Here is a 9,059-nt window from a genome sequence, read left to right as displayed (position 1 = left end):
TTGGATATTTAGTTGTGGGATCTTGTACTTTACAAAAATTACACCTCTGGAAAAGATTCATCCTAACAATACAAAGAATCCTATCAATAATAAACTGTTCAAACCTTTAATGAGAACACGGCCCTGTTATCACCAATATTTAAAACAAACTCGCTTGATCCCAAGGATCTAGGCACCAAAAATATATATTACGGCTGGCGGATTACATAAACTCCAGAGCTTTAAACTCACCTGATTATATTACATAAGTCTGTTACACTTGAAAAATGATACCCGAGCTCTTAGAATATTACATAACTTCCAGACGGCAATATGTATGAACACTGGATATCAAAAGGTCTCTTACGATACTCTCAAAACAAAAGACATAAGTGTAACAGTGTTACACTTGTCTTTTGGGATCACACGAGCTTAACGAACAGTTAAGCAAAATACATAAATTTCACTGTTTAACATAAATCTCACAGGGCGAGTTATAAAGATTTATATGACAATGTACTTACATTAACACACTACACTCGATTTACCATTTAATAAAAACACTATACACGATATATGTTTGGCAAAAAAACTAATTCACGTTTGAGAGGTTACACACTTGAGCACTTGAGAGGACAGATGACTGGCTGACAATGGCTCTTTCAAAGGGACAGGCTGCGTCTCTTCCGCTGATTTTGCATTCCTGGGGCTATATATGTGGACTTAATTCATGTAGAAAATTCTAATAGATTATTATAGTGGCATTGGGGGCAAGGCCTAGCTGCGTAAGGTTGCCAACGCAGTAAATTTAAAAAGGAATACTAGCCTTGCTTGCAAGGCAACCCTCTCTCAGGTAACTCCGTCCAACCACTCCTTGAAACAATCAAGAAAATGAGTAAATCTACTTCGAGAACATCCATCCACGTTCTAACCACGGGAAACATAGTAATCCCTCGTGTTCATACCTAGTATGGATCATACAGCATACCTAAACGAGACTACCTAAGACTCAGTAACAAAATACATGAAATGAAAAATTTATTCTTAGATAATAACCTAAATATACATATACTGAATTAAATGAAAATACAATTACATGAATGACAAAAGTCTTGTAATTTATATACATTACATGAACTAACATGGGTGGAACTCATCATACGAGCTGGCTATACATCTCTTAGATACACAAATGAAATACTTGAATAAAATATTTACTCTTATACAAGACCAGCTTCGTAAAAATATATATATATGATAATTTATCACATTTTTTTTCGTGATTTTTATTCATGCATTTAAGCCATAAATACCTCTTAATATCAAAATTTCTCTGCCTCGTGATAAAAAACTCGAACCTTTACATAGTTGAAACTTGGGTTACAGTGAGTCAGTCTTTACCACCGGACCATAAAAGGTAGAGTCACTTTAACGTCAGTTTCGAATCGGTCAGTGTTCGAATCCTTAGCTGACTAGAAGCTATTATTATAATTTTAATTCCTCCTTAGGTCTCTTATTTCGAGGTTCAGCTAATTTGATATTAAAGGAATTTATCGCATATATATATATATATATATATATATATATATATATATATATATATATATATATATATATGTATATATAATGTATATATATATGTATATATATATATATATAATATATATATATATATATATATATATATATATATATATATATATAATAAAGAGGCGAACGAAGAGTCTGGATATTATATCTCACGTTTATTGATGCCGAGATTTCGGGACTTATCCCATTAAAAAGCTAAAAGTCAAAATATAAGCTCTTTTTAGCAAAACTCGTTTAAAACATAGTTCAATATGAATTACAATAGTTTAAAATTAAAGTTATATACATAGATACAAGTAAAAACAGGAAATAAAATGAAGTAATCTAAAAGAAAAGTATCTTAAAACTGAAATACAATAAGAAGAAAAAATAATGAAATTGTCTTTGGAGACCAACCTGTCTTGCCTAGACCAGAGAACTGAGCGACTATCTGAAATACAGCACTCAGAAAGAAGATTCCAAATTTACCAGAGGGGGACATGATAATTAGCTGCTTAATTGAGGAGTCTATTCTTCAATTTCTAACGACTCTGGTATTAGCAGAGTCGAGTTGCTTGCCGCTTGTGCTATAATTTTAAAGTTTTTATATGAAATGTTGGTCTTCCATTTGGATGTCTGTTCTCTGATTGTTGAGAACTCTTTTAGTAGTCCATGGGAAATAGCTTTTTAGGTCAAACAAATTGCAATATTTTGTTTTATTGCATGAACATGTTATATGGACTCTTAGGAACACCATATCCAAAATGGGACAAATTCAGCCATTTTGAAGTTGTAAAAATCACACTTTTAACGTTTTCTGAGGGTACATTTTTCCATATTTTCCCGTTTTTCTCCAAAACGGTTCATCGCACAGGTAAGAGGTATTGGTACAAAAACGATAGCAAATAAAATTCTACACATGTTTGTCTCCATAAGTATTTACCCTAAAATAGAAAGTTTTTGCGCAAACAAGCCCAGAATTGGAATACACACATTTTGGAGAAACTGAAAAAATCGACTTTGTACTCACATTTACCTAAATATCTCCTTAACTACTAACTTTACGGTAAAATGTCATAGAATTGTTCCTTCAGAGTGAAGATTTTTCTTTATTTTGACGTATTTACTTTCCATTATATCTTGATATTTTGCAAAAGAAACACACACACAAAAATAGACATAATTTTAATTCATGGAAAACAGATGAAAATCGGAAGTTCAGTAAAACAAATTGCAATAGTTTATTCTATCCACGAATGTGTCATTTGGACTCTTTGGAACACCACAGTAAATAATATGACATATTCGGCCATTTTGAGTTTGCGTAATTCCGTATTAAAAATGGCGGCCGTCCTCATTGTGTGAATGGAAGTATCCTCTAAAATTTCCACTTTTAAATATATATATATATATATATATATATATATATATATATATATATATATATATATATATATATATATATATAAATGTATATATATATATATATATATATATATATATATATATAAATGTATATATATATATATATATATATATATATATATATATATATATATATATATATATATATATATATATATATTATATTACTCAAAAAAGCATGGTCTCCAGGAATTTACTGCAGACATCAGTTTTCACCCGTGACCTCTGTGGGCCCCTGGTTGAAATGAAAGCTGCACTTAATATTTCAAGAAGAAAATTACCTTTGCAATTTTCTTGGGTTTTACAATGGTTGTAATATATGCAATATTAACTAAAATGAAAAACGATCAAGTTATTGATTAGCTCTTGACGGTGTTTGAAAATAACAGAAATAAAAAAATACAATCATTGTTGCTCAAACTACATGCACAAACTAAATTAATCATGTTAAGTGTCTTCGTCTATTAATATGTTAACACAAGTGCTAGTTTGACACTCCTCACAAAAATCTGTACAATATAACCCGTGTTTTTTTGCATGAGCAGTGCTGAGTGTCACAAAATCCTTTGCATTTCCATCTGATTACTCTCAGCAAGGCATCAGGCGCAGGGCTGTTGTCCATCGAGCAAAGAATTAAGTTTCTTCCATTTCTCTTCCAGCCCCAATCGTCAGGTTTAATATCACTGTTACCTAGCCAGAATTGTGTTTGATAATAAACCCGGAATGAGTGATATTTTGCTGCATCACTAGTAGGTGGCAGGTCTTTCACATCAACACTTCTCAAACTCTTGATGACTTTGCCCAGAAACTTTTTCTTTCTCAGGTCATCGAGAGTTGCACAATCACTGCTAGAGCTGTACATCTAAATAATTGCTCGTTCTCCTGCTATTTTTATTTCCTCGTGAGTTGAGCTGGGAGACAAGAATGGCACAGCACACTCGCAGAGAACACTTTGTTTTTTCAGTACAGCTCCCTTTCCTATTTTGTTTAACCTTGACGTGGTGTCACATCCACACACAGCATGCATAAATGGCAAACACCTGCAGCATTCTTCACCGAGTCGTGCACTAATTTCTCCGATGTTCCAAATGGGATGCTTCATATTGGATTTCTGTGATACCATGAACAGGGGCTGACTGGTAGACTTCATGTGATGACAGAGAAGCACCAAAATGTCAGTATCCTCTGCTATAACGTATGTTACCTTGCTAACTGCCATGTTAACTGCCTCTTGCACTATTAGAAAGTCTGCATCTCCCTCTGCATGCTTTGTAGTTACACCATGCTCCTTCAGAGTTTCAGACAGAAAGTTGATAAATCTCTGTTTGTTTTTATGGTTTGCTAGAAAAGCCTCCTTAGTTCCAAAGGTAAAGACTTTAGTGCGTGTCAGGTGAGTCATATTTTGTCGATGCAGTATTGCTATATCCATCGAAGATAACAATAGGATAGCTATTTCTCTTGAAAAGAACAACATATTTGGATGCAATATCTTCATATGTTTCTCCTGCAGTCCATTTGATGCGTTGAAGCAAGGATCCACCATCAAAAACAGAACATTCAGCATCGGGATTGACTCAGCTTCACTTATAGTGGATTTTGATATGGCATCTGCAAGTTGAGATTTGGTGGCACTTCGAGGAAGTTCATTGCTTGTGAACAGTGATGGTGGGTATACAGAGAGCTCAAACCTCATGATTTCACTTAAGCTGATTTCAGCATTACTGGCTATCACAAGTAACTGCTGAAATAGAGCTTGAGGATCTACCTGCACTTCAACTCCATCTGTTACTATCTTCTGACCCATTGTCTTGATTTGGTGTTTCTTTTTGAAGATATAGTTTGCTGCATTTTGGTCTTCCATCATTTTTATTATATTGTTCCCAAAATCTTTGGCAAGGTGAGCATTTGACTGTGGTGCGGATAATCCTGAAATAATGTTGTACAAATACTCATTTTCTGTGAAAGGACTATGTTGTTCTAGGTACTGGAAAATCTTTGAAGTATCCTCCTGATCTCTCATCCTTCTGGATTCAGTCAAGTCTTTGTTTCTTTCAGTGCCAGTCTTCTCCTGGACACTCTTTACTTCATTACTTATCTGAGCAAAGACTGGCATGGCTTGTAACCATCTTGCTTGTTGAATTTCATCCATACCTTGTCCATGTGTTAAGCCTCCTGTTGACTTTATGGATTTCATTAATACCTGCTCAATAACAAGATCTGGTGCTAACCCAGCCCAGTATCTGTCTGATCTCCAATGAAGAACAAACCAGACTCATTAAGTTGGTCATATAGTTTCTCATTCGTTTTCTGTACGTCCACCATGTCCTGGAGGAATAGATGTGCTGATTTTGTAGTTATTGTGTCCAGAGGCAGCAATAAATGGAAGCATTCTTTGTAGTGCCCTGAAGTACAATGTTGGCTGGCTGGTTCTTTGACCTCTGAGTGCAGATCACAGGATATCCATCATCTCCATGTACTGAACCCATAATTATCCATTTGGGCTCTATTGTAGCTGATCCTGAATATCTCTGAGCTTCTCTTCAACTGCCAATATGTCCTAGTCTTCAGTTTCCACTTATGTTTCTGTTGATCGAAGAACTTTGTCAAACTTCTGTACTGCTCCACTATTGAATTCTGAGTGGCCTCATGATCTGATGCTTTCTTGTCCACTGATACATTCAAAGCAGCATCATCTAAGAAGTGGCCACGTACTGCTCGCTCATATGCCTTTCCAGTCAGCATATGGTTGACAGTGTTGGGCTCATACACAAGGTCCAGTAGTGTTCTCAGTCCATTATCTTTCATTATGTAACCCATGGTGTCCAGGAAGCTCATTAAGGTATGGAATGGCCCTAGGATGAGAACAATATGTTTGAGTTGGTTTTCATGGCTGATGATATGCCTTGCCTTGAGCCACAAGGGTTGATCAAATGTGATGACAGGCGATATGTTGTATTTCATGCACTCGTCATTTACAAACATCAGGGTAGTAAAGATACAGCTTAAATTGTTTGGATCCATGTCAACCATTGGTAAGAAGTGGAAGGATGCTTTTCCTAATTGGCTACCTCGGGTAATGGTCTGCATAAAGCCGGACCATCCTGGCCTGTTGCATTTATAAGGAAATGAAATCTTCCAAAGGGTATCAAGATGTTCTCTGATGTCATCATGGACAATGGACGATACTGTTTTGTAGTTTAACATGTCTCCCACTTTTCCAAGTTTTCTATACCTTTTTAATGCAATACTTTTTGGCTTGGTCTTGAAATATTCTGAATTCCGAATGACTGTTTGAGATGTGGCTACTGGTGGTGTGACTGCACACATCAGACCCATGCCATGATAAGTGTCCTTTCCAGTAATAGCTACTGTATTGTGGTCAACATTATCCACAATGAAGTGGCAGAAGCTTGCTTCGTGCTAACAGAATTTTCTGTTATCGGCCATGCAGGCATTAAAAAGTGGAAATTTAAGATACGTCAGTTCAAACAGTGAGAACGGTCGCCATTTTGAATATGGAATTACTCAAATTGAAAATGGCCAAATTTGTCATATTATTTACTGTGCTGTTCCAAAGAGTCCAAATGACACATTCGGGCATAGAATAAACTATTGCAATTTGTTTTACTGAACCTTCTATTTTCATCTGTTTTGCATGAATTAAAATTGTGTCTATTTGTGTGTGTGTTTCTTTTGCAAAATATAAAGATATAATGGAAAGTAAATACGCCAAAATAAAGGAAACTCTTCACTCTAAATGAGCAATTCTATGATATTTTACCGAAAAGTTAGTAGTTCAAGAGATATTCAGGTAAATGTGAGTACAAAGTCAATTTTTTCAGTTTCTCCAAAATGTGTGTATTCCAATTCCGGGCTTGTTTGCGCAAAAACTTTCAATATTAGGGTAAATACTTATAGAGACAAACATGTGCAGAATTTAATTTTCTATCGTTTTTGTACCAATACCTCTTACCCGTACGATGAACCGTTTTGGAGAAAAACGGGAATATATGGAAAAATGTACCCTCCGAAAACGTTAAAAGTGTGATCTTCACAACTTCAAAATGGCCGAATTTGTCCCATTTTGGATATGGTGTTTCTAAGAGTCCATATAACATGTTCATGCAATAAAACAAAATATTGCAATTTGTTTGACCTAAAAAGCTATTTCCCATTGACTAGTTGTGGACTTTTGAAGGAGAGGAAAGATCATTCGAGAGTTTTTGGGGCTTTTGGTTTCGTGTTTTGCATGTAATTATGGGGTACGGTGAAGACTTGTCTTTTTACCTTCTTTCCTTTTTTTTATTTTTGTGGCAGGGACCATGGATAGATTATATTAAATCTCTCTCTCTCTCTCTCTCTCTCTCTCTCTCTCTCTCTCTCTCTCTCTCTCTCTCTCTCTCTCTATATATATATATATATATATATATATATATATATATATATATATAAAATCATCATTTAAGTAATTTCGTTTTTTATTTTCAAAGTAGTTAAATTTTTTGTCATATCTTTTTTTAGAGACGTGTAATCTCACAACATGGGGCTGATGAGTTACTGTGAAATTATATATATATATATATATATATATATATATATATATATATATATATATATATATATATATATATATTTATATATATATATATATATATATATATATATATAATTTATATATATTATAGAGTATATAATTATATACATACATATATAAAGTATGCATATATATATATGTACACACTTTCATGTGCATGCATACATATACACGCGCACAGACACAGACACACACACACACACACATATATATATATATATATATATATATATATATGTATATATATATATATATATATATATATATATATATATATATATATATATATATATATATATATATACATATATTTCTGTATGTGTCTATACAACGTTTTTTTCATTGTTAACTATGATCTCCCATCATTTCATTTTACATTTCTTCTCTCGCATCCCACATAGAAAACCAACCTCTAAAGTTTGCTAATCATAGATCTAGAATTTATAGCATTCAATATATTTCTTTGCGGAGTGAATTCCACTTCAAGCACCCTCTGTGTCAGAGACAAAAGGGCTCTGCATCTCTGAAGCTGTCAGTTCTTTTCATTTATTTGTGCGTTAAGAGAATTTCCTTCTGAAGCAATAGTGTAACACCTTTCTCATGGCTCTCTAGGATTCAATTAATACAGGAGGAATGTTCTCTCTCTCGTGATGTCTCAGTAATGCTAGTGTCGCTTCATATATTATTATTATTATTATTATTATTATTATTATTATTATTATTATTATTATTATTATTATTATTTTTATTATTATTATTATTTGCTAAGCTACAACCCTAGTTAGAAAACCAGAATGCTATAAGCCCAGGTGCTCAAACTTTGAAAATAGCCCACTGAGGAAAGGAAACAAGGAAAAATAACATATTTTATGAACAGTAACATCATTAAAATAATAATGATGATAATTATTATTTTTATTATTGTTATTATTATTATTATTATTATTATTATTATTATTATTATTATTATTACTACTACTTGCTAAGCTACAACCGTAGTTAGAAAAGCAGGATGCTATAAGCCCACGGGCCCCAACAGGGAAAATTTCCCAGTGATGAAAGGAAACTAGGAAAAATAAAATATCTTAAGAACAGTAACATCACTAAGATAACTATTTCCTGTATAAACTATAAAAACTTTAACAAAATAAGAGGAAGAGAAATAAGATAGAATAGTGTGCCCAAGTGTACTCTCAAGCAAGAGAACTCGTAATTAAATTCAAAGGTTTAAAGGTCACTCATGAATGGCAGAGGCAATGGACAGTGACAGTGCCCCTGAGACTGACCATATACAGATTTGATCAGCGCCCAAGCCGCCTCTTCACCCAAGCTATAGTCAAGGGTGGCGAGGCATTGGCTGTTGGTGACTCAACAGGTAGACCTATAGTCTCCCCGAAACCCCCCATCATTAGCTCATACCTGGTCCTCCAATTACATCAGGATATCTAAGAAGCTTCCCAAGACATACCTCTCGCATGTAATTGTTCCAGTC

This window comes from Palaemon carinicauda, chromosome 37, assembly GCF_036898095.1.
Source record: "Palaemon carinicauda isolate YSFRI2023 chromosome 37, ASM3689809v2, whole genome shotgun sequence".
NCBI lineage: Eukaryota > Metazoa > Arthropoda > Malacostraca > Decapoda > Palaemonidae > Palaemon > Palaemon carinicauda.
The sequence above is the reverse complement of the archived record's forward strand: the minus strand, read 5'-3'. Positions refer to the sequence as shown.